Source organism: Leucopleurus acutus (assembly GCF_964270905.1).
Source record: "Leucopleurus acutus genome assembly, chromosome: 18".
Lineage (NCBI taxonomy): Eukaryota > Metazoa > Chordata > Mammalia > Artiodactyla > Delphinidae > Leucopleurus > Leucopleurus acutus.
Genome location: NC_139160.1, coordinates 26,190,973 through 26,216,108, shown reverse-complemented (window position 1 = coordinate 26,216,108; position 25,136 = coordinate 26,190,973).

Genomic DNA, 25,136 nt, shown 5'->3' with positions numbered 1-25,136 from the left:
GGACTCCCATCCCCAGCATATTAATGACAGGATTTCTTTGGAGATGACAGAGCTGTTACATCTATGCTGGAGAGTCTTTGAGTCTCTGTTGGTCTCTGCCTCATTATCTCTTTTTCTAAAGGCTTTATCAGTCACACACACAGAATTCTAGCTGTGTCTTTTCCCCTGGGAACAAAAATATGGGCAAGAATAGCAAAACGAGATTCGACTTAGAAAATTGCACAGGATTTTCCCTAAGACAGTCTAAGAATAAGGGCGAAAAAAATTCAATGAATTGGAGAGGAGTACATTTAAAAGAAAGAGAGGGAGACAAACAGCAAAACAATAGCACTTCTTTTGATGGTTTGCCCTTGAACCCCTGGATCAATCTGTACTTGTCTTAGTGAGAGACCACAGTCTCCTGGTCTGCTTGACAGTGATGGCTATTGGTGTGTGTTGTAAGTACAAGACCTCCGTGTGTACATATAGGAGACAGCAATGATCATGTTCACTATTTAACCCTTCATGTTCCCTGCAGAATAACAGTCTCAGGCTATGCCTTGGAATAAGTTCATTGGTCAGGCAGTTTGGGAGACACCTTTTCCTGTAGACACATCCCACACATGGACCTTGTTTCACTTTTTTGTATGTTGCCTACCCCCATCTTGTCTGACCCTGAAACTCTTCCATCCCATCACTCATTACTAGTCCTTTGCCTGCTGAGAAACTCTGCTTGGCATTGCAGGGTGAGGCTAGAGAAGCAACTGTAGCAGCAGCCAGAGACTGCTGTCCAAAATGTTATCTCCCTCCATTTTTGTTTGTTTGTTTGTTTTTAATTTATTTGGCTGTGCCTGGTCTTAGTTGCGGCATGTGGGATCTTTAGTTGTGGCACATGGGATCTTTTACTTGCGGCGTGTGGGCTCTTAGTTGCAGCATGCACAGCATGTGGGATCTAGTTCACTGACCAGGGATTGAACATGGGCCCCCTTCATTGGAGCACAGAGTCTTAACCACTGGACCACCAAGGAAGTCCCTTTTCCTCCATTTTTATAATCTTAACTTGGGAGCAAGAGAACACCAGATGGGCCAGCCTCTCTCTCCCCACGTAGCAGAAAGCTTTCATTAGCAGGCATGGAGAGGATGCAATGCATTCACTTGCTCCCCTGTAATTTTGTAAGGATTCCTGAAGACAGCCAAAGGCCAGCAGCAGGGCTACATCCAGTACTGGCTCAGGCAGGGGCCTGCTGGAATCTGGATGGACCTTGGCAGCCAAAAGGCTGTGTCAAGTCAAAAGAGAATCTTGAAAGAGAGTGTAGGAGGGAGGTACACTGGGTCACTGTCATCTCTGGTTAAAACAATGACTGCAACACCTCCCCACGCCCTCCCAGGCCAGGCAACTCACTGGGCTTCCTTTTTGCTCTTTTCATTCTGTTTGGAACCCTGTGAGTGACAGTTATAGGATGGAAAAGAAAAAGACAAGTCATGACACCTGTTCTTTTCCTTCCTTCTGTAATATACGCTTCAAATCCTGCAGAAAGGCCAGAAGTCATACTATGACTCTCTGTACTGTCTGCTGTTAATGAGGCCTCCAGTGACATTTCCCCACCAGGCAGCAGCACAGGGGACGATATTGGTTCTGTGAAAGGAAGGGTGTATCGCACCTGGGGCACCCCTAAGGATTTCCAGGAGCTGACCTCTACCTTGAGGGAACTCTAGCCCTGGCAGGTATACTAATCATGGCAGAGTGGCTGGGACCAAAGGCCCTGGATTATTGTGGGTTGCCATGCCATCCTGCAGAGTTTTTGCAGATACTCATATTTTAGGGATGTGGGGGGTGAGCTGCCTGTGCAGCGAAGGATGTGGGCTCCCTGGGAGCCTCTGCATTTCTTTGCAGCTCTTCAGCCACTGGCAGGGTGCTTCTAAGGTTAGTCCCAGGAATTTCTTGACCCTGTCATGCCACCCACAGGTGGGCTATGCCTGGCTTCATCTAGAATCTAACCAGCATGAAAACAAAACAACTTGTTAGCAAGACTTATTTGTTTGGTAACCCAAGACTATCACCAGAACAAAAGCCTCTGAGAACACTCAGAAAATGCTTCATAAGATGGTAGTGTTTGGGGCTGCTTCCTGGGCATGTTTGTAACAGGGAAGAACAAATCTGACTCCATTTTAGATCTGTTCTTTTTGCTCTAAGCTTTGTGCTCTGTTGCCTGTGCTCAGTCATGCTGGCTCTGCACATTTTGTAGAAGAATGTTGCCTATCTCCTGAAATATATAGGATAGACTATTCTCAGGGCTCTGACCTTTAAGAGTCCATTCATATAGAGATAAAAAGTTGCAAAACAGACTAGCATTTGTCTTGTTGGAGGTTTACAAGAACATTGTGACCTGACCTAAGTAGACAGCTGCAAGAACAAAGGATTCTGACACCAAGAAGTTTGCAACCACTAACCGCACCCCTCCCTCACCTTGCCTTTAAAAGTGCTTTGCTGAAATCCTTTGGAGAGGTCGGGGTTTGGGGAGCACAAGCCATCCATCTCCTTGCATGGCCCCACAATAAACCTTTCTCTGTTCCAAAGTCCGATGTTTCCTGTTTCCGTTTGTTTGACTTCACTCTGCATCAAGTACATAAACTTGCATTCGGTAACATGTTGATTTGTTTTGGTACCTATTCTTCTCACCACTCCACTCTTCAGTTACCATCTTCAGAAGCTAATACATGCAGATCTTCTCAGGCACAAATATTTCCCTTTGGCATCACCCATGTCACCCATGAACTGGCTCTTTCATGCTCTTTCATTTTCCACTCTCCTTTTTTATTTTTTTTTTAAGCTCAGTATATCATTACATTCTGAGCAAATGTTACTTCTCTGACTATGATTGATCCCCACTTATTTCATCCTGAATGCAAAGTGTTTGATTTCAAGTGTGGTTCATTCTGCTTGGTGAACTCATTATAAAGTCAAGCTGAACATCTCACAGATGTGAAGCACCTTGTCTTCGAGGTTCAGCAATCTAATTTGGAATCTCATTATAGACCTTTTACTGGTGGTGGGCACCAGGGCAACTACCTGGCTGGTGTTTTCCTGTCCATCTCTTATCCCATAAAGAAACTGTCATTTCAATACAGGCACACCAGAAAATTCCCCATTTTGGAAAATAGCTTTAGTTATCCCTCCACACATGCCTCTTGGCACTGATGAGAGAGTAATACTTTGTAGGCTATTTTATTAAGCATCTCCGGACAGGTGCTGAAAGAGACAGCTCGCAGCTGCTTACTTTGCATCTATTTAGTAGGTTTCTCTATGGATTGCATGTTACATTTTCTGAAGTTCACAGCATGGTTGTCATTTTGCTAAGAATCTATATACCAAGAATCTTTGCTTGGCACCGGAATGTAGTTTAACTCAGGGAGGATCTGATTTCTGGTGTCTCTTTGGTGAATGAAGGGAGAATGGGGTTGAAATAGAAAGTTAGCTCTTTCTGCAGAGTGATGCATTGATTCTGAAAGATTGATGCATTCATTTTTTTTCACTTATTTGGTGCTTTCAAAACCAATGAGCCTCCAAGGCTCAGTTCTGGCTACTAATGAAGTTTTTATTTCTCTACTTTCTATTTTAAAACTTTGGTAAGGCAGAATATTTGCTTTTCCAATTGTGATTGTTTCCATTCCCCTATAGAGCAGGCCAAGCCTTGCAAAGAACTGGAACTTTATTTCTTTCTAGAGAAGAGTAAATAGATTTCTAAAATCACATAGATGGGAAAGTGAGCTAGTGGAGTTTATGTATATTAATGAATAGGGTAGGTTCATGTAGCTGTATCCAGCAACACGTACAGATATTTGTCTTGCATTTTATGTTCAGTTAAAACACAGATTTTCTCAGTATCACATCCCACCTCCTACCTTCTCAGTTTGATCCAGGAAATGGGTCATCAAACCACAGCCTGTGGGCCAAATCCATCCCACTTCCTGTCTTTGAGAATAGTTGTTTGGATCGCAGCCACACCTATTCATTTGCGTCCATTGCTGTTTTTGAGCTACCAAGGCAGAGTTAAATAGTTGTGACAGAGACCAAATAACCCCTAAAGCTTAAAATATTTACTCTCTGGCTTCTTACAGGAAAGGTTCTATGGTCTCTAATATAGGAAAAGCATCTTACTGGGTCTATGTAATTCAAGTTTAACAAAGCATGTGTTTTTTGGGTTGTTTTGTTTTGTTTTGTTTTGTTGCTTTTTTGCGGTACGCAGGCTTCTCACTGTTGTGGCCTCTCCCGTTGCAGAGCACAGGCTCTGGACGCGCAGGCTCAGCGGCCATGGCTCACGGCCCAGCCGCTCCACAGCATGTGGGATCTTCCCAGACCAGGGCATGAACTCGTGTCCCCTGCATCGGCAGGCAGACTCTCAACCACTGCGCCACCAGGGAAGCCCAAAGCATGTGTTTTGAAAATAATTTTCAGTATGATAACTGGGATGAGGATTACAAAGAGAATTGAATAAGAATCTGACCCTTGTTGCCTTTCAAGAATGCTTAATGAGTCCTAAACCTCTGCTATTTCTACCTAAGAGAAGTCTTTGAATCGAACTATTAATTAATAGCAAAAATCTGCCATAATTTATTCTTACTTTGAATGGCTTTTTTTTTTTTTAACATCTTTATTGGAGTATAATTGCTTTACAATGGTATGTTAGTTTCAGCTTCACAACAAAATGAATCAGTTATATATATACATATATTCCCATATCTCTTCCCGCTTGCGTCTCCCTCCCTCCCACCCTCCCTATCCCACCCCTCCAGGCGGTCACAAAGCACCGAGCTGATCTCCCTGTGCTATGCGGCTGCTTCCCACTAGCTATCTACCTTACGTTTGGTAGTGTATATATGTCCATGCCTCTTTATCGCTTTGTCACCGTTTACCCTTCCCCCTCCCCATAGCCTCAAGTCCATTCTCTAGTAAGTCTGTGTCTTTATTCCTGTTTCACCCCTAGGTTTTTCATGACATTTTTTTTTTTTAATTCCATATATATGTGTTAGCATACGGTATTTGTCTCTCTCTTTCTGACTTACTTCACTCTGTATGACAGACTCTAGGTCTATCCACCTCATTACAAATAGCTCAATTTCGTCTCTTTTTATGGCTGAATGGCTTTTGACATAGAAAAGCTCCTTTTCCAAGTGCTTTTGATTTCCACCTGTGGACTGTGAAATTAATTATTTTGTTTTATTTTTATTACATTACATTTTGGTCAGACACATTATTCAAGAAAGGTGGAGTCAGAAATAAATGAGAGTAGTAACATTTTATAACATATCCACCTCATAAAATTGTCTCATTACCCGTAGCAGCCCCAGTTTGGTCCCCGCTTCTGATAGTTTCCCTTTGGTTATAATGACCCTTTAGGAGATATTGGCACCTTCAGTGGTGGCAGAGCATAAGAGGATTGCCACACATCACATAGCACTATGTATTGGGTTGGCCAAAAAGTTCATTCGGGGTTTTCCATAAGTTGTTACAGAAACAAACGAACCTTTTGGCCAACCCAATAGTTGAGAGGATGCCAGCCATCTAAGATTATTCCCTCCTGCATTCTACTCTCAGAACATGAGTTATATCCATCCATTGGAGTATGGTTACAGTAAAACAATGAGATTGGACGGATGGATGGATGGATGGAGATAAGGAGATAGATAAGTTGATAGATATATATAGTTGATAGATATCTATAAGTTGGTAGATAAGATAGATAGATAGATAGACAGACAGATAGATGGATGTAAATGAATGAAAGAGAGAGAGGAGCATAGAACTAAGAATTAAAACATCACATTCAAGCTTCCCTTCTGTACTTCCCTCAAGCAAGCCAAGTACCGCTCTGAAGTCTCAGCCTCCTAAAAGTAATAATGTATTATGAGAATCTTATTTAAAAATTTAAGAGGAAATGTGATAATAGATCTCAAAGTACGGTAAAGTTAGAAGTTTATAAAGTTATTATCGTGACAGGTCTAAAAATTACTTTTTAAGTGAAAGTTCACAACATTTCTCCTAGCCCAAGAAAGAAGATCCTGACACTGACAAAGCCAACCTTTTCCAGAAGGGAGTGTGTGTAGCTGGAGTTGGGACAGGTCAATGGGCATCATAAAGGAACGGAGTGAGGGAGATAGAGGAAGATGAGGAAGGGCGCTGGGACTTGTAGGGAAGCTTCTATTGTGTGACAGAAACAGAGAGGAGGGAAATAAGTGCTGCTCAGGACAATGTATTTGACCAGCCTTCCCAGTCTAAGAAATGCAACTTAAAAGATTTGTCATTTCAAAATTCACTGGTTACTGGAAAAGTTTTCTTTTAACTGGGAAATACCAATGGGGACTGAATTTCATAGTTCATCCAAGCTCGTAAGGGTGTATTATGCATTGTCATCATGAGTTCCTGGTTTATTCATATAGTATTGCTCTTAGGCAGGCCTGAATTTATGCAAGTGGGTGATTCCAGGTGCTTTTAAGGTATATACTGAAGATTATCTCATTTAAGAACTCTCCTCCAAAATCAGCTAGAAATGCCAATCGTATATATTTGTCAGACAATAGTAGGGCACTGTTTCCAGTGAGTTACAGTTAGAATACTAGTTTAGAAATTTTCAAATAGGGGGTGGGTAGGTTTGTGGGTTATGGTGAGAGTATAATTTGAAACAAAAAACTTATATTCAGCCTATTCTCTTAAAATAAACTAAAGAGACTTCAACACACATCTCCTTGTCTGTAGTTGACAAGGAAGAAAGTAGAGAAGACAGAGCCAGAAAAATCATTAAAGGATGAAAAAAAATTTTTTTAATAGAAATTTTTTAAAAAGAGCTTGAGAAACCTGTTTGTCAGTCACTAGACAGGACACCAGGATTGAGTTAACATGACGATAAACTGGCCCTGAAGTATCTGAAACAAAAGTTAAAGTTTAATGCAGGAATAAAAATCACTGTTGAGCACCTACTATGTGCAAAAAATATATTTTACATGTATTTTCCCATTTAAACCACCCAATAGCCCTCTAAAGTAAGCATAATGATCACTATCACATAGAAAAAATTTTGAGAATTATCAACCAGGTGATAAGGGTAAGATTTGCACCCAGGTACCTTGTTCCAAAGCCTAGGTTCCTCCACTCCCAGATGAATGGCAGTGCCAAGTAGCAGGCTTCAAGGTGTGAAAGTGAATCATCTGAACTTAAAGCTGGCTGGAGACTCTGCTGCACTGGTTTTAAATATGAAGATCAGAGAGGTTAAGTGACTTTTCCAGACTCACATAATTAACTGGTTGATTTCCTGGAATCATCATCTCCTTCATCACATTCATGCCAATTTCTAAACCTGTAGGTCAGGGAAGACAGGCAAATAGCATCTAGAAACCTGATCCCTCAGAGAAGACACATTGGCTTCACTAATGGCTTTCCTTCTTAATTTTTATCTGTTGGTATCTTCCAGTCACCTTGCCATTTTTTCCTGCTTTCTATATCCAACAAATGTAGCTAAAATTATGACTTTTGCATATTATTCTTTCTACAATTTGTAAAAGAAAACCCAACTGCTTTTGTGTCCTAGGGCTGCCATGAAAAAATCACACAAACTTAGTGGCTTTAAACAACAGAAATTTATTCTTTCACAGTTCTGGAGCACAGAAGTAGAAAATCAAGGTGTTGGCATGGTTGGTACATTCTGGAAACTCTGAGACAGCATCCATTCCATGTTTCTCTCTTAGTTTGTAGTTGCTATTGGCAATTCTTGGTATTCCTTAGCTTGTAGCTGCATAACTTCAATATTTGTCTTCATCTTTACCCGGATTCTGTGTCTTCTCTTTTTTTATGTCTTATTAGGAAAGTTGTCATTGGACTTAGGACCCAACTTAAGTCCAGGATGAGCTCATCTTGAGATCCATAACTGAAATATATCTGCAAACACACTATTTCCAAATAAGATCACATTTGTAAGTACTGGGGGTTAGGACTGGCCACATCTTTTGGGGGAACATAATTCAACTCACTATACCAGCAAAGGCATCATGACACCTGAGGTGACTAACTAAGCCCACAGGAGCAACAGGTCCCATAAACAGTATTCCAACCATAAACAAAGGGAAGTTGTCTTCCTCTTCTCTTAGAATCATGGCTATGTGTGCTGTCAGATGCATCTTCCAAGGATTTCATAATAGAGACTGTAGTCTAAGCCCCAGTGGCTTCACCACAGTGACCCTGGGTAAGTTGCCAAATGTCCTTAAGCTTTAGTTTCCTTTTCCATAAAATGGGACAACAATAGTAACATCTACATCTGATTTTAATTATTATATATAAAAGTGTTTTGTAAATTATACAATAGTAATTCTTATTATTAGCCAGTGCAAAGGTTAAGTAAATAATCCTATTTCCATTTCTTATTTTGCGTAGCTTTCCCTTCTTCCATTCTTTCTGGATGAGTATTATTCACACAATAACTTTTGAAGCCTTTAATTTGTGTCAGACCATTGACCCAATCAAAAATGGCTTCCTGTATTTTATATTCATATTGAAATTATTATATGCAAGTGTGTATAGGAAAGCAAAGTTAACAACAGTTAACTTATGAAATCAAATATTTCAAAAGTAAGAGAGAGAGCTAAATATTTCACTACATTCATGACTCACAATATGGCTTATCCTAATAGCAGAAAAACAAGAAAAAGTTAATTGTCTTTGTCAGGAGAGACCTTCAAGATGGTGGAGAAGTAAGATGTGGAGATCAACTTCCTCCCCACAAATACATCAGAAACACAACTACATGTGGAACAACTCCGACAGAACACCTACTGAACTCTGGTAGAAGACCTCAAACTTCCCAAAAGTGTGGCTGACAGGGTCTTGATGCTCTGGCCGGGTGTCAGGCCTGAGCCTCTGAGGTAGGAGAGCCAAGTTCAGGACATTGGTCCACAAGAAACCTCCCAGCTCCATGCAGTATCAAATAGTGAAAGTTCTCCTAGAGATCTCCATCTCAGTGCTAAGACCCAGCTACAGTCAATGACCAGCAAGCTACAGTGCTGGACACCCTATGCCAAACAACTAGCAAGAAAGGAACACAATTCCACCCATTAGCAGAGAGGCTGCCTAAAATCATAAGGTCACAGATTCCCTGAAACACACCACTGGATGCAGTCCTACCCACCAGAAAGACAAGATCCAGCTTCATCCACCAGAACACAGGCACCAGTCCCATCCACCAGGAAGCCAACACAACCCACTTGAAGCCAAACTTCCCCACTAGGGGCAGACAACAAAAACAACAGGAACTACAAACCTGCAGCCTGTGAAATGGAGACCCCAAACACAGTAAGGGAAGCAACATGAGAAGGCAGAGAAACACACAGCAGATGAAGAAGCAAGGCAAAAACCCACCAGATCAAACAAATGAAGAGGAAATAGGCAGTCTACCTGAAAAAGAATTCAGAATAATGATAGTAAAGATGATCCAAAAACTTGGAGGTAGACTGGAGAAAATACAAGAACCATTTAACAGGGACCCAGAAGAACTAAAGAGCAAACAAACAATGATGGACAACACAATAAATGAAATTAAAAATTCTCCAGAAGGAATCAATAACAGAATAACTGAGGCAGAAGAATGGATAAGTAACCTGGAAGATAAAATAGTGGAAATAAGTACCGTAAAGCAGAATAAAGAAAAAAGAAACAAAAGAATTGAGGACAGTCCCAGAGAAATCTGGGACAACGTTAAACGCATCAACATTCAAATTATAGGGATCCCAGAAGAAGAAGAGAAAAAGAAAAGGACAGAGAAAATGTTTAAAGAGATTATAGTTAAAAACTTCGGGGGCTTCCCTGGTGGCGCAGTGGTTGAGAGACCGCCTGCCGATGCAGGGGACGCGGGCTCATGCCCCAGTCCGGGAGGATCCCACATGCCGCAGAGCAGCTGGGCCCATGGGCCATGGCTGCTGAGCCTGTGCATCCGGAGCCCATGCTCTGCAATGGGAGAGGCCACAAAAGTGAGAGGCCCACGTACCGCAAAAAGAAAAAAAAAAAAAAAACTTCGCTAATATGGGAAAGGAAATAGTCAATCAAATCCAGGAAGCACAGAGTCCCAAACAGGATAAATCCAAGGAGAAACACAGCAAGACACATACTAACCAAACTGTCAAAAATTCAATACAAAGAAAAAATATTAAAAGCAGCAAGGGAAAAACACAAAAAACATAAAAGGGAAGCCCCATAAGGTTAACAGCTGATCTTTAAGCAGAAACACTGCAAGCCAGAGGGGAGTGGCAGGACATATTTAAAGTGATGAAAGGGCAAAACCAACAACCAAGATTACTCTATTCAGCAAACATCTCATTCAGATTTGACGGAAAAATTAAAACCTTTACAGACAAGCAAAAGCTAAGAGAGTTCAGCACCACCAAACCAGCTTTACAACAAATGCTAAAGGAACTTCTCTAAGCAGGATACACAAGAGAAGGAAAAGACGTGGGACAACAAACCCAAAAAAATTAAGAAAATGGTAATAGGAACATACATATCAATAACTACCTTAAATGTAAATGGATTAAATGCTCCAACCAAAAGACATAGACTGGCTGAATGGATACAAAAACAAGACCTGTATATATGCTGTCTACAAGAGACCCACTTCAGACCTAGGGACACATAAAGGCTGAAACTGAGGGGATGGAAAAAGATATTCCATGCAAATGGAAATCAAAAACAGGTGGAGTAGCAATTCTCATATCAGACAAAATAGACTTTAAAATAAGGACTATTAGAAGAGACAAAGAAGGACACTACATAATGATCAAGTGATCAATCCAAGAAGAAGATACAACAATTATAAATATTTATGCACCCAACATAGGAGCACCTCAATACCTAAGGCAAATGCTAACCGCCATAGAAAGGGAAATTCGACAGTAACACGGTCATAGTAGGGGACTTTAACAACCCACTTTCACCAATGGACAGATCATCCAAAATGAAAATAAATAAGGAAACACAAGCTTTAAATGGTACATTAAACAAGATGGACTTAATTGATATTTACAGGACATTTTACCCAAAAACAACAGAATATACTTTCTTCTCAAGTGTTCAAGGAACATTCTCCAGGATAGATCATATCTTGGGTCACAAAGCCTTGGTAAATTTAAGAAAATTGAAATTGTATCAAGTATGTTTTCTGACAACAATGCTGTGAGACTAGATATCAATTAAAGGAAAAAAACCATAAAAAATACAAACACGTGGAGGAAAAACAATACACTACTAAATGACCAAGAGATCACTGAAGAAATCAAAAAGGAAATCAAAAAAATACCTAGAAAAAAATGACAACGAAAACACAATGACCCAAAACATATGGGATGCACCAAAAGCAGTTCTAAGAGGGAAGTTTATAGCAATACAATCCTACCTCAAGAAACAAAAAAAATCTCAACTAAACAACCTAACCTTACACTTAAAGCAATTAGAGAAAGAAGAACAAAAACCCCAAAGTTAGCACAAGGAAAGAAGTCATAAAGATCAGATCAGAAATAAATGAAAAAGAAATGAAGGAAACAATAGCAAGATGAGTAAAACTAAAAGCTGGCTCCTTAAGAAGATAAACAAAACTGGTAAACCATTATTCAGACTCATCAAGACAAAAAGGGAGAAGATTCAGAGCAATAGAATTAGAAATGAAAAAGGAGAAGTAAAAACTGATGCTGCAGAAATACAAAGGATCATGAGAGATTACCAGCAGCCACTTTATGCCAATAAAATGGACTATCTGGAAGAAATGGACAAATTCTTAGAAATCCACAACCTGCCAAGACTGAATCAGGAAGAAATAGAAAATATGAACAGACCAATCACAAGCACTGAAATTGAAACTGTGATTAAAAATCTTCCAACAAACAAAAGCCCAGGACCAGATGGCTTCACAGGCAAATTCTATCAAACATTTAGAGAAGAGCTAACACCTATCCTTCTCAAACTCTTCCAAAATATAGCAGAGGGAGGACCACTCCCAAACTCCTTCTACGAGGCCACCATCACCTTGATACCAAAACCAGACAAGGATGTCACAAAGAAAGAAAACTACAGGCCAATATCACTGATGAACATAGATGCAAAAATCCTCAAGAAAATAGTAGCAAACAGAATCCAACAGCATGTTAAAAGGATCATACATCATGATTCAGTCGGGTTTATCCCAGGAATGCAAGGATTCTTCAATATACACAAATCAATCAATCTGATACACCATATTAACAAACTGAAGGAGAAAAACCATATGATCATCTCAATAGATGCAGAGAAAGCTTTTGACAAAATTCAACACCCTTTTATGATAAAAACCCTCCAGAAAGTAGGCATAGAGGGAACTTACCTCAACATAATAAAGGTCATATATGACAAACCCACAGCCAACATCATTCTCAATGGTGAAAAACTGACACTATTTCCTCTAAGATCAGGAAGGTTGTCCACCCTCACCACTATTAGTCAACATAGTTTTGGAAGTGTTAGCCATAGCAGTCAGAGAAGAGAAAGAAATAAAAGAATCCAAACTGGAAAAGAAGAAATAAAGCTGTCCCTGTTTGCAGATGACACGATACAACATAGAGAATCCTAAATATGCTACCAGAAAACTACTAGAGCTAATCAATGAATTTGGTAAAGTTGCAGGATACAAAATAAATGCACAGAAATCTGTTGCATTCCTATATGCTAATGATAAAAAATCTGAAAGAGAAATTAAGGAAACCCTCCCATGTACCACTGCAACAAAAAGAATAAAATACCTAGGAATAAGCCTACCTAAGGAGACAAAAGACCCATATGCAGAAGACACTGCATGAAAGAAATTAAAGATGATACAAACAGATGGAGAGCGATACCATGTTCTTCGGTTGGAAGAATCAACATTGTGAAAATGACTATACTACCCAAAGCAATCTACAGATTCAGTGCAATCCCTATCAAACTACCAATGACATTTTTCACAGAACTGGAACAAAAAATTTCACAATTTGTATGGAAATACAAAAGACCCTGAATAGCCAAAGCAATCTTGAGAAAGAAAAACAGAGCTGGAGGAATCAGGCTCCTGGACTTCAGACTATTCTACAAAGCTACAGTAATAAGACAGTATGGTACTAGCACAAAAACAGAAATATAGATCAGTGGAAGGGGATACAAAATAAATAAACCCACACATATATGGTGAGCTTATTTTTGATAAAGGAAGCAAGAATATACAATGGAGAAAAGACAGCCTCTTCAATAAGTGGTGCTGGGAAAACTGGACAGCTACATGTAAAAGAATGAAATTAGAACACTCCCTAGCACCATACACAAAAAATAAACTCTAAATGGATTAAAGACCTAAATGTAAGGCCAGACACTATAAAACTCTTAGAGGAAAACATAAGCAGAACACTCTATGACATAAATCACAGCAAGATCCTCTTTGACCCACCTACTAGAGAAATGGAAATAAAAACAAAAATAAACAAATGGGACCTAATGAAACTTAAAAGCTTTTCCACAGCAACAGAAAACTTAAACAAGATGAAAAGACAACCTTCAGAATGGGAGAAAATATTTGCAAATGAAGCAACAGACAAAAGATTAATCTGCAAAACTTACAAGCAGCTCATGCAGCTCAATATCAAAAAAACAAACGACCCAACTAAAAAATAGGCAGAAGACCTAAATAGACATTTCTCCAAAGAAGATATACAGATTGCCAGCAAACACATGAAAGGATGCTCAACATCACTAATCATTAGAGAAATGAAAATCAAAATTACAGTGAGGTATCACCACACACCAGTCAGAATGACCATCAAAATATCTACAGACAATAAATTCTGGAGAGGGTGTGGAGAAAAGGGAACCCTCTTGCACTGTTGGTAGGAATGTAAATTGATACAGCCACTATGGAGAACAGTATGGAGGTTCCTTAAGAACCTAAAAATAGAACTACCATATGACCTAACAATTCCACTACCCGGCATATACACTGAGAAAACCATAATTCAAAAAGAGTCATGTACCACAATGTTCATTGCAGCTCTATTTACAATAACCAGGACATGGAAGCAAGCTAAGTGTCCATCAACAGATGAATGGATAAAGAAGATGTGGCACATATATACAATGGAATATTACTCAGCCGTAAAAATAAATGAAATTGAGTTATTTGTATTGAGGTGGATGGACCTAGAGTCTGTCATACAGAGTGAAGTAAGTCAGAAAGAGAAAAACAAATGCCATATGCTAATACATATATATGGAATCTAAAACAAATGGTTATGAAGAACCTAGGGGCAGGATAGGAATAAAGATGCAGATGTAAAGAATGGACTTTAGGACACGGGGAGGGGGAAGGGTAAGCTGGGACGAAGTGAGAGAGTAGCATTGATATATATATACACTACCAAATGTAAAATAGATAGCTAGTGGGAAGCAGGCACATGGCACAGGGAGATCAACTCGGTGATTTGTGACCACCTAGAGGGGTGGGATAGGGAGGGTGGGAGGGAAACGCAAGAGGGAGGAGATATGGTGATATATGTATATGTATAAGTGATTCACTTTGTTATAAAGCAGAAACTAACGCATCTTTGTAAAGCAACTATACTCCACGAAAGATGTCAATTCATTCATTCATTCATTCATTCACTTAAAAATGTCTTTGGCAAATATCATGTAAACTTTCCTTCTGAAAACATTTTCACGATCACTTAAAAGGAGATGGATAATATAATTCAACTATATAAATAGATGATCATATTGGACTGCAATGAGAGCAGATGTTTTAAGTTATGTAAAATCTTACCCCATCTGGTTAAACAGTAAAAATGTCTCAACAACAACCCACAGATGAAACGTAGCCAATAAAGTGAGGCTAGCAGGGATTGGGTAGAAGTCAATTGTACTGGATTACTTCATAAAATACTTAAAGGCTATTAATAGAAAGATAATCATTTCACCTCTTACAGTCATTATCATTCCAAAAATTATTTTCAAAAATTTTAGAAATTCCCACTACCCACTGCAGGATAAATTTCCTATCAATCACAGTTGTTAAATTAAGCAGTTCAATTTCTCCCAGAGGACCTGGAACCTAGAAATCCACCCTGAAGTGGTTATATGTTTAAGTTAATTGAAACATTTACTCTATCTCCAATCTAATAAGGATGAGTGCCAATAAGAGAATAAAATTAGAAACAGGCCAGACTCTCACCACCACAGACCCCATTCTCTTTCTGAAGAGTAGGTGGATCTATCACGAACATTTGGTTGATGTCAGTTTGCCTTATAGCAGGATTGCATTGCGTGAATTATTTCTAGTCTTTCAGCTACAAATAGGTGGCTACCAATATAAACTTGCTGCTTTATTCCAAGTTGAATTATTACCAGAAAAGTTTTCTAAGAGCAATAGAGTTGAATCTCTTCAAACACAAATCCTACTCTTCAGCCTCTCCACCACTTGAGTAGAAACGTTGTTATTCTCATCACATTTCTTGTCCCCTCTTTTTAACTGCTCTGTGGAAACCCAGGACCACTTCACTTATTCATTCTAACTGGAAGAAAGGCCAGCAAAGATCCCTCACACCACAAAGTAGTCAATAAAATGTTGAATTAATCACCCCCAGGCATGTGCAGGTTCCTGCTTAGAAAAATAAAAGGATTTCTTGCATCTCTGAGCAGTGATCCTAGATGCAGAGATAAATAAAGTGAAAGGTGATTTTAATTACAAGGACAAGTTTTTTGCTAATTTTTCAATAGTTGTTCTGAATTCAACTAACGGGGTACCATACTCACACAAACACATACCACCCCACCCCACAATATTCTATTTATACTAGAAGTTTGTTTAGCAAAACCTTTTTCATACACTAACAGAAATGAGACCATTAAGACTAACTGGCCAAGGCAATGAACATGAAAATTTTGAATTAAGTATTCTTTTATTTTAAATGGTTTTCTAGTCTTACTCATTGAGTTGGTGAAGGCTCGGCAAATGCTTCAAGTGAGAAAACCAAGACCATTAATATTCAGTTAGAGTAAATAAACCCTGGTCTTACAAGAGATAGTTTAATTCAACAAACATTATATATAATCTTTGAAAAATATTAATCATACAATATCATATTCTTAACTTAAAACCCTCCAATGGTTTCCCAATACATTTAAAAGAGAGTCCCAACTCCTGGTCCTGAGTGATCTGGCACCTGCCTACCTGTCCAGTTCTTCCTCCTACCTCTTTTCCCCTTACCACAAAAGTACTTCAAACCATTCCTAGAATATGTCAAGCTTTTGCCTGCCTCAAGATTTTTTTGACCTTACTCTTCAGAACACTCTGTTAGGCTTGCCTCACTGCCACTCGGGCCAGGGTGTTAGTTTACATCCCCCAGGTCACCAATACAGAGAGGCCTGCTCTCTTATCCCATCATCCAGTTCGTTTGCTTTATGACATGTACCACAATTTGTAATTATTTTGTTTGTCTATGTTTCCTGTTTACTGTTATTCTCTTACTTCCAGAATATAAATATATATAAGTATATATTTATATAAATTTATATAAATATAAATTCTATAAATATATAGACCCTGTCTATATGTGTTTTGTTCTATTTGTTTCCCTGGCATCCAGAACAATTCAATTAGAATATGCTCAATAAATAAATATCCTTTAGATGTGATAGTTTCTGAAAGGACATAGTGGTGAAATAATTCATTGTTCTCAACTTAGAGTCTGAAAGGAAGGGAGGATAGAAACACAACTAGAATAAGAGAGGAATGAGAAAGTGCAAAAACTGGGGATAGAAACAGAAAATGGGTTGTAATGATTTGATTAGGGTTATGGAGAAGGTTTAACGAAAAAAAGGTGAAATTCAAAAGTGGTCATTGAATGTGATAAGAATATCGGGAACAAAGGTGTAGAGTGAGGTATGTACAAGAAGGTCTACAAGGTGATGGAGAGTTTGGGATGGACACAGTGTTGGTGTGTGTCATGGATTTGAGGTGGGAATGACGCTGGGAACGTGGGGTGGGATCTGGGAGCACTGATGCTCTTCCAGGGTATTCAGACCAAGCTTAGAGGGCACTCAAGGAATGGTCACCTCGGCGGATAGAATGACATGTGGCCCACCCAGAAGTGCCTGCCCTAAAAGGACCAGAGCAAAGGCAGCCAACAGAGGACCTGGCCGGCAGGGTTTGCTCCGACGCCTTGGCGAAACCCTTTTCCCAACTCTTAACCACTGCTTGTTTCAGCACCTCGGGCTCTTGATTGAATAAACCCTCCAGAGATAATGCTTCTATCAATGGTGCATCAAAAATGAAATCTTACATTTTTCCCTCTTTAAGTGCATTTCATTACAAGTAGTTACCTTTTATTTTTTCTTTCAATTCTCAAAGGCTCTGGTGAGAGATAAAGGAAGAGAAGTAAGGACTTAGGTATTTGAGGTTTATGTTTCTAAGTAATGTTTTTAAACTCATGTCTAGTTTTATCAAGAGAGAAAGTCGGGCAATTTTTCTCAGGGTGAAGATAATGGCTTATGCCTCTGGCAGTTAAAGTATCTCCCATGCCCCTCTCTCTTTTTCTGGCTTTAATGCCAACTACAGCAGCACTAAACCTTGGCCAGATAAAGACTGATACAGTCAGTGGACTGTTTTGCCAAGATAAGAATGAAGGTGAAAATAAGTCTTTATCCTCTTGGCACATATGTTTTACCCAATGGTAGCAGGAAGCCCATCTATTAGCTTTTTAAAAAGCTGTTTTCTAGTTGACGTAACAGAAAGAGATTTTAAGTCATCAAAATTAACACCTAAACTCCCCTTAAGTAAGACCCAGTTTCTCCTAGATTTTCTTTTAAAATCTGCTAGTAGTTTCACTCTTTAATGTTACATAATTCAACATTTTTAATGTGGATAGTTTTGATTTCCCTATATCTCTCTATGACCCATGATGAGATCATTTCTGTGAAAATATTTCTAAATGTCATTGGTGAAGTTAAACATGAGTTTGTTACACTCTTTTAACTTGATCAAGCTGCAGTATAAGGGCTGGCCCTTAATGCAATTTTCTGAATTTTGTTACCCTGAACCTACCTGCCTTTAACCACACACACACGTAAAATACAAACTTCTGCATTACTTATATGGAGTTTTTGTAGCCATGCACTTAAGTATTAAAATATGCAGAAACACCTAGAATCCTGTGAAGGGAGTGGGGGAAAGGTATAGCAACGTCCCCAAGGACAGGTCTTGTGATGCCAGGTTCAAGGGCCTGCTTCTCTTTGAACTCCTAGAACCTCTGAACTTCACGCTGGGGGAGCATGCATCACAAGTGTGAAGATTTTACATTTGTTGTGTGATCTTCCACCCTAAACAGTAAACTTCTATCTTCTTCCTGTTTCCATAGTTATTATGTAGCCTATACTAAATAGACACTCTATAAATACATAAGAATGAATGGTATGAGAGGAAGAAAAATTTGAAATGTGTGAACTTAAATTTGTATTGGTTTTGTCAAGACTCCAAGCTGTTTCAACATGCCTGGTATATTTCAAAATGCAGAGAAAGTACTCATGCTTTGCAAAACACAAGTCTGAGTCTATCTCCCCCTACTTAAAGGCTTTCAGTGCCTTCACATTGCATTTAGAATAAATCCAAACATCTTCCTGTGGCTAAGAAGTCCCTGCCTGATCAGACCCTAGGTGCGTGATTATCTCTCTTTCCTCTTCATCCTGCACGCTCTGAATTTTCTGGTGTATTTCCATTCTTGGAACACATCTAGCTGTGTCTTTGCTTAGGAGACTTTCACCTTCCCTCTTCCACTATTTTCAAGACTAAATTCTTCTTTTCTTTTAGATCTCAAGACAGAAGTCACTTCTTCATTGAGACCTTTTCGCATTACCTAAACATTATTTTTTTTGAGCATTTGCCTATTGTATAATCTCAGCCTCTTTTTTGTTTCCTCCATGGACCTTCAAGACAACTTTACAATCCATTTTGTGTGTGTGTGTGTGTGTGTGTGTGTGTGTGTATGTCCTTACTGAATGTGTGTCTTGTGTGTGCTTTCTGTCTCCTGCATTAGAATGTTTACCCCATGAAGGCAGGGTCCTTTTCTATACTGTTCACCACATATCAGGGTCTTATCACCACGTGTTCAGGGTCTTATCTATACTGTTCACCACGTATCCCTAGAGCCTGGTACGGTGCCGGAAAATGGTAGCAGTCCAATATATATATGTTGATTTTAAAATTGAAGGGTAGTTGCCAGGTGACTGAAACTATACTGTTTCCTCCTAAAACTCCACCTCTGGGGGACACGTTTAAGTAAAATTGTTTTCAAGCATCTCTGACCCCTGTTTTTCGGACTCTTCCGGGAGCAGTCAGGCATTAACCTCTCCAGCATGAAGATCACGTGACTGGCTACTCGGACAGTTGAGCCATTTAACTACAATCCATCTCTAAGTACAATTTCAGGTCGTTTCGGTGAGTATAAAATGGCATATACTGAAAGGGAGCGCTCCTTTTTGGAAATCTGGTTCATTAGCAACACTGAGGAGTAATGGAGTGTGATCAGAGCAATATTTCTTCCCTCCGAGGCAATGGTGCCTTGGGGCCGCTGTCTAATAACCAATCTCAACTTGCTAGCACCAGAGCCCCTTCTCTCAGGCCCTGAGAAACCCTGCCTGAGGCCAACAGCCAGATGCCTTGCTTCTGGCTTGCCTTGTTTCACAGAATTACAGACCTTTCTTTCCGATTCTGACGCGTATTGTTGCTTACTTAGATAATAAAGAGCAAGCTGAGTATCAATCACATGGAACATTCAGTGCTAGGTGCATGCTCTCAGTTTTCAAAAAAAAAAAAATCTCTTTATTATTAACAGATCTCCCCGGACCTTATACGTTCCTGTCTCAGGTTTTTATAAGTTGATAAATTTGGTTAGGGCTCATTTTCACTTCTTGACAGTTGCTTTGCTTGTTTCAAATTCTCAGAAGTACACACTGTACCGAGATGAACTGCACAAAGTCCCTGGGAAATGTAAGTGGAAAAGCAATGGCTGTGTCTGCCGGGCTTATTACAAACTTCAGTTCCTCTTCCTAGCTCTGCACATCTTGCTTTAAGAAGTTCCCGGAAGGTCAGCTGAAGTTCAAGTCTCATCAAGTTACCCCGAATCGGAACAAAGGCACACTTTAGGTCTGGAACAACTCACAAGGAGTTTGGCACTCCTCAGGTTGCCTGCAAGGTGGGTCATGTTTGTTGACAATATAATAACCACACAAAGCTACTTTAGCTGTGCAATTGAAACTTTACCAAGTGAATGGGTTTTTTGAGTATCCTCAGTACTTTCAGAAAAGTTTTGGACATGGCTAAAAGCTGAAATAAAGTGTTGGTATAATTACAGCCCTGAAAGGACCTTCACACCGGTTTGCAACAATATTTACAGTATCAAGAGTAAACATTTCAAACTACAAAGACTGAACACTCTAGTTAGGGGGAAAAACATGTTTATAAAAAGCAAAAAGACAAGATGAGGTAAGAGCTCATAAGTAAATGAAAGCACATCCCTTCCATTCTTTAAATTTTTTTAATTTTATTTTTTATTGGAGTAACATTGCTTTACAATGTTGTGTTAGTTTCTGCTGTACAATGAAGTGAACCAGCTATATGTATACCTATATCCCCTTCCTCTTGGAACTCCATCCCCTCCTGCTCCCCCACCCGGCCCCCATCTAGGTCATCACAGAGCACCGAGCTGAGCTCCCTGTGCTATACAGCAGGTTCCCACTAGCTATCTATTTTACACATGGTAGTGTACTTATGTCAAACCTAATCTCCCGATTCATCCCACCCTCTCCTTTCCCCCCATGTCCACAGTTCCGTTCTCTACATCTGCATCTCTATTCCTGTCCTACAAATAGGTTCAACTGTACAATTTTTCTAGATTACACATATATGTGATAATATACAATATTTCTTTTCTCTTTCTGGCTTACTTCACTCTGTATGACAGACTCTAGGTCTGTCCACATCTCTACAAATGACCCAGTTTCGTTCCTTTTTATGGCTGAATAATATTCCATTGTATATATGTACCACATCTTCTTTATCCATTCACCTATCATTGGACATTTAAGTTGTTTCCATGTCTTGGCTATTGTAAATAGTGCTGCAATGAACATTAGAGTACATGTGTCTTTTTGAATTATGGTTTTCTCAGGGTATATACCCAGTAGTGGGATTGCTGGGTCATACGGTAGTTCTATTTTTAGTTTTTAAGGAACCTCCATACTGTTCTCCACAGTGGCTGTATCAATTTACATTCCTACCAACAGTGCAAGAAGGTTCGCTTTTCTCCACACCCTCTCCAGCATTTGTTGTTTGTAGATTTTTTGATGATGGCCATTCTGACCAGTGTGAGGTGATACCTCATTGTAGTTTTGATTTGCATTTCTCTAATAATTAGTGATGTTGAGCATCTTTTCATGTGCCTCTTGGGCATCTGTATGTCTTCTTTGTAGAAATGTCTATTTAGGTCTTCCTCACATTTTTTAGTTGTGTTGTTTGTTTTTTTGATATTGAGCTCCATGAGCTGTTTGTATATTTTGGAATTAATCCTTTGTCCATTGCTTCATTTGCAAATATTTTCTCCCATTCTGAGGGTTGTCTTTTCATCTTGTTTATGGTTTCCTTCGCTGTGCAAAAGCTTTTAAGTTTCATTAGGCCCCATTTGTTTATTTTTGTTTTTATTTCCATTTCTCTAGGTGGTAGGTCAAAAAGGATCTTGCTGTGATTTATGTAAAAGAGTATTCTTCCTATGTTTTTCTCTAAGAGTTTTAAAGTGTGTGGCCTTACATTTAGGTCTTTAATCCATTTTGAGTTTATTTTTGTGTATGGTATAAGGGAGTGTTCTAATTTCATTCTTTTACATGTACCTGTCCAGTTTTTCCAGTACCACTTATTGAAGATGCTGTCTTTTCTCCATTGTATATATTGGCTCCTTTATCAAAAATAAGGTGACCATATGTGCATGGGTTTCTCTCTGGGCTTTCTATCCTGTTCCATTGATCTATATTCTCGTTTTTGTGCCAGTACCATATTGTCTTGATTACTGTAGCTTTGTAGTATAGTCTGAAGTCAGGGAGCCTGATTCCTCCAGCTCTGTTTTTTGCCCTCAAGATTGCTTTGGCTATTCGGGATCTTTTGTGTCTCCATATAAATTTTAAGATTTTTTTGTTCTAGTTCTGTAAAAAATGCCATTGGTAATTTGATAAGTATTGCGTTGAATCTGTAGATTGCTTTTGTAGTATAATCATTTTCACAGTGTTGATTCTTCCAATCCAGGAACATGGTACATCTCTCCATCTGTTTGTATCATCTTTGATTTCTTTCATCAATGTCTTATAGTTTTCTGAGTACAGCTCTTTTACCTCCTTTGGTAGGTCTATTCCTAGGTATTTTATTCCTTTTGTTGCAGTGGTGAATGGGATTGTTTCCTTAATTTCTCTTTCTGATCTTTTGTTGCTAGTGTATAGGAATGCAAGAGATTTCTGTGCATTAATTTTTTATCTGGCAACTTTACCAAATTCATTGATTAGCTCTAGTAGCTTTCTAGTGGCATCTTTATGATTCTCTATGTATAGTATCATGCCATCTGCAAACAGTGACAGTTTTACTTCTTCTTTTCCAATTTGTATTCCTTTTGTTTCGTTTTCTTCTCTGAGCGCCTTGGCTAGGATTTCCAAAACTATATTGAATAATAGTGGTGAGAGTGGACAATCTTGTCTTGTTCCTGATCTTAGAGGAAATGCTTTCAGATTTTCACCATTGAGAATGATGTTTGCTGTGGGTTTGTCATATATGGCCTTTATTATGGGAAGGTAGGTTCCCTCTATGCCCACTTTCTGGAGAATTTTTATCATAAATGGGTGTTGAATTTTGTCAAAAGCTTTTTCTGCATCTATGGAGATCGTCATATGGTTTTTATTCTTTAATTTGTTAATATGGTGTATCACATTGATTGATTTGCATATATTGAAGAATCCTTGCATTCCTGGGATAAATCTCACTTGATCATGGTGTATGATCCTTTTAATATACTGTTGGATTCTGTTTGCTAGTATTTTGTTGAGGATTTTTGCATTTATGTTCATCAGTGATATTGGCCTGTAATTTTCCTTTTTTGTGATATCTTTGCCTTGTTTTGGTATCAGGGTGATGGTGGCCTCATAGAATGAATTTGGGAGAGTTCCTCCCTCTGCAATTTTTCAGAAGAGTTTGAGAAGGATAGGTGTTAGCTCTTCTCTAAATGTTTGGTAGAATTCCCCTCTGAAGTCATCTGGTCCTGGACTTTTGTATGTTGGAAAATTTTTAATTACAGTTTCAATTTCTTTACTTGTGATAGTTCTGTTTATATTTTCTAATTCTTCCTGGTTCAGTCTTGGTAAATCGTACCTTCCCAAGAATTTGTCCATTTCTTCCTGGTTGTCCATTTTATGCCATATAGTTGTGTGTAATAGTCTCTTATAATCCTTTGTATTTCTGTGGTGTCAGTTGTAATTTCTTCTCTTTCATTTCTAATTTTACTGATTTGTGTCCTCTCTCTTTTTTTCTTGATGCGTCTTGCTAAAGGTTTATCAATTTTATTTATCTTCTCAAAGAACCAGCTTTTAGTTTTATTGATCTTTGCTATTGTTTTCTTCATTTCTATTTCATTTATTTCTGCTCTAATCTTTATGATTTCTTCCCTTCTACTGACTTTGTGTTTTCTTTGTTCTTTCTCTAGTTACTTTAAGTGAAGGTTAGATTGTTTATTTGAGATTTTTCTTGTTTCTTGAGGTGAGGTTAAATTGCTATAAACTTCCCTTTTAGAACTGCTTTTGTTGCATCCCATAGGTTTTGGGTCATCATGTTTTTGTTGTCATTTTTTTCTAGGTATTTTTTAATTTCTTCTTAGATTTCTTTGGTGATCTCTTGGTTATTTAGGAGTGCACTGTTTAACTTCCACGTATTTGTGTTTTTTATACTTCTTTTTCCTGTAATTGATTTCTAATCTCATAGCATTGTGGTCAGAAAAGATGCTTGATATGATTTCAGTTTACTTAAATTTTCTGAGCCTTGATTTGTGGCCCAAGATGTGATCTATCCTGAAGAATATTCCATGTGCACTTGAGAAGAAAGTGTATTCTGCCACTTTCGGGTGAAATGTCCTATAAATATCAATTAAATCTATCTGGTCTATTGTGTCATTTAAAGCTTGTGTTTCCTTATTTATTTTCCGTTTGGATGATCTGTCCATTGGTGTAAGTGGGGTGTTAAAGTCCCCCACTATTATTGTGTTACTGTCAATTTTCCCTTTTATGGTTGTTAGCATTTGCCTACATATTGAGGTGCTCCTTTGTTGGGTACGTAAATGTTTATAATTGTTATATCTTCTTCTTGGACTGATCCCTTCATCATTATGTAGTGTCTCTCCTTGTCTCTTGTAACAGTGTTTATTTTAAAGTCTATTTTATCTGGTCCAAGTATTGCTACTCCCGCTTTCTTTTGATTTCCATTTGCATGGAATATCTTTTTCTGTCCCTTCCCTTTCTGTTTGTATGTGTCCCTAGCTCTGAAGTGGGTCTCTTATAGACAGCATATATGTGGGTCTTGTTTTTGTATCCATTCAGCCACTCTGTGTCTTTTGGTTGGAGCATTTAATCCATTTACGTTCAAGGTTATTACTGATATGTATGTTTGAATTACCAGTTTCTTAATTGTTTTGGGTTTGTTTTTGTCGGTCTTTGTCTTCTCTTGTGTTTCCCACCTAGAGAAGTTCCAGTTACCAGTTACCATTACTAGTTACCATTCAAAAGTAAATGACTCTACATGATTTACCCATAACCACTTCTACACCTCTTGTCCTCCTGCTTTCTTTCCCCAACCCCTCCACTCCAATTTGTTTCTGCCTCAGGGTCTTTGCACTGGCTATGCTCTCTGATGTGAAGTTTATTACCCCATATGATAAAAAAAATCTCAACTCAAATGGTACCCCACTCTCCCTACCACTCTCAGTCCTGTTTCCAGAATAGTATTTATCACTTTGATATTTTATCTACTTATTTCCTAAAATTATCTTATTTACTTACT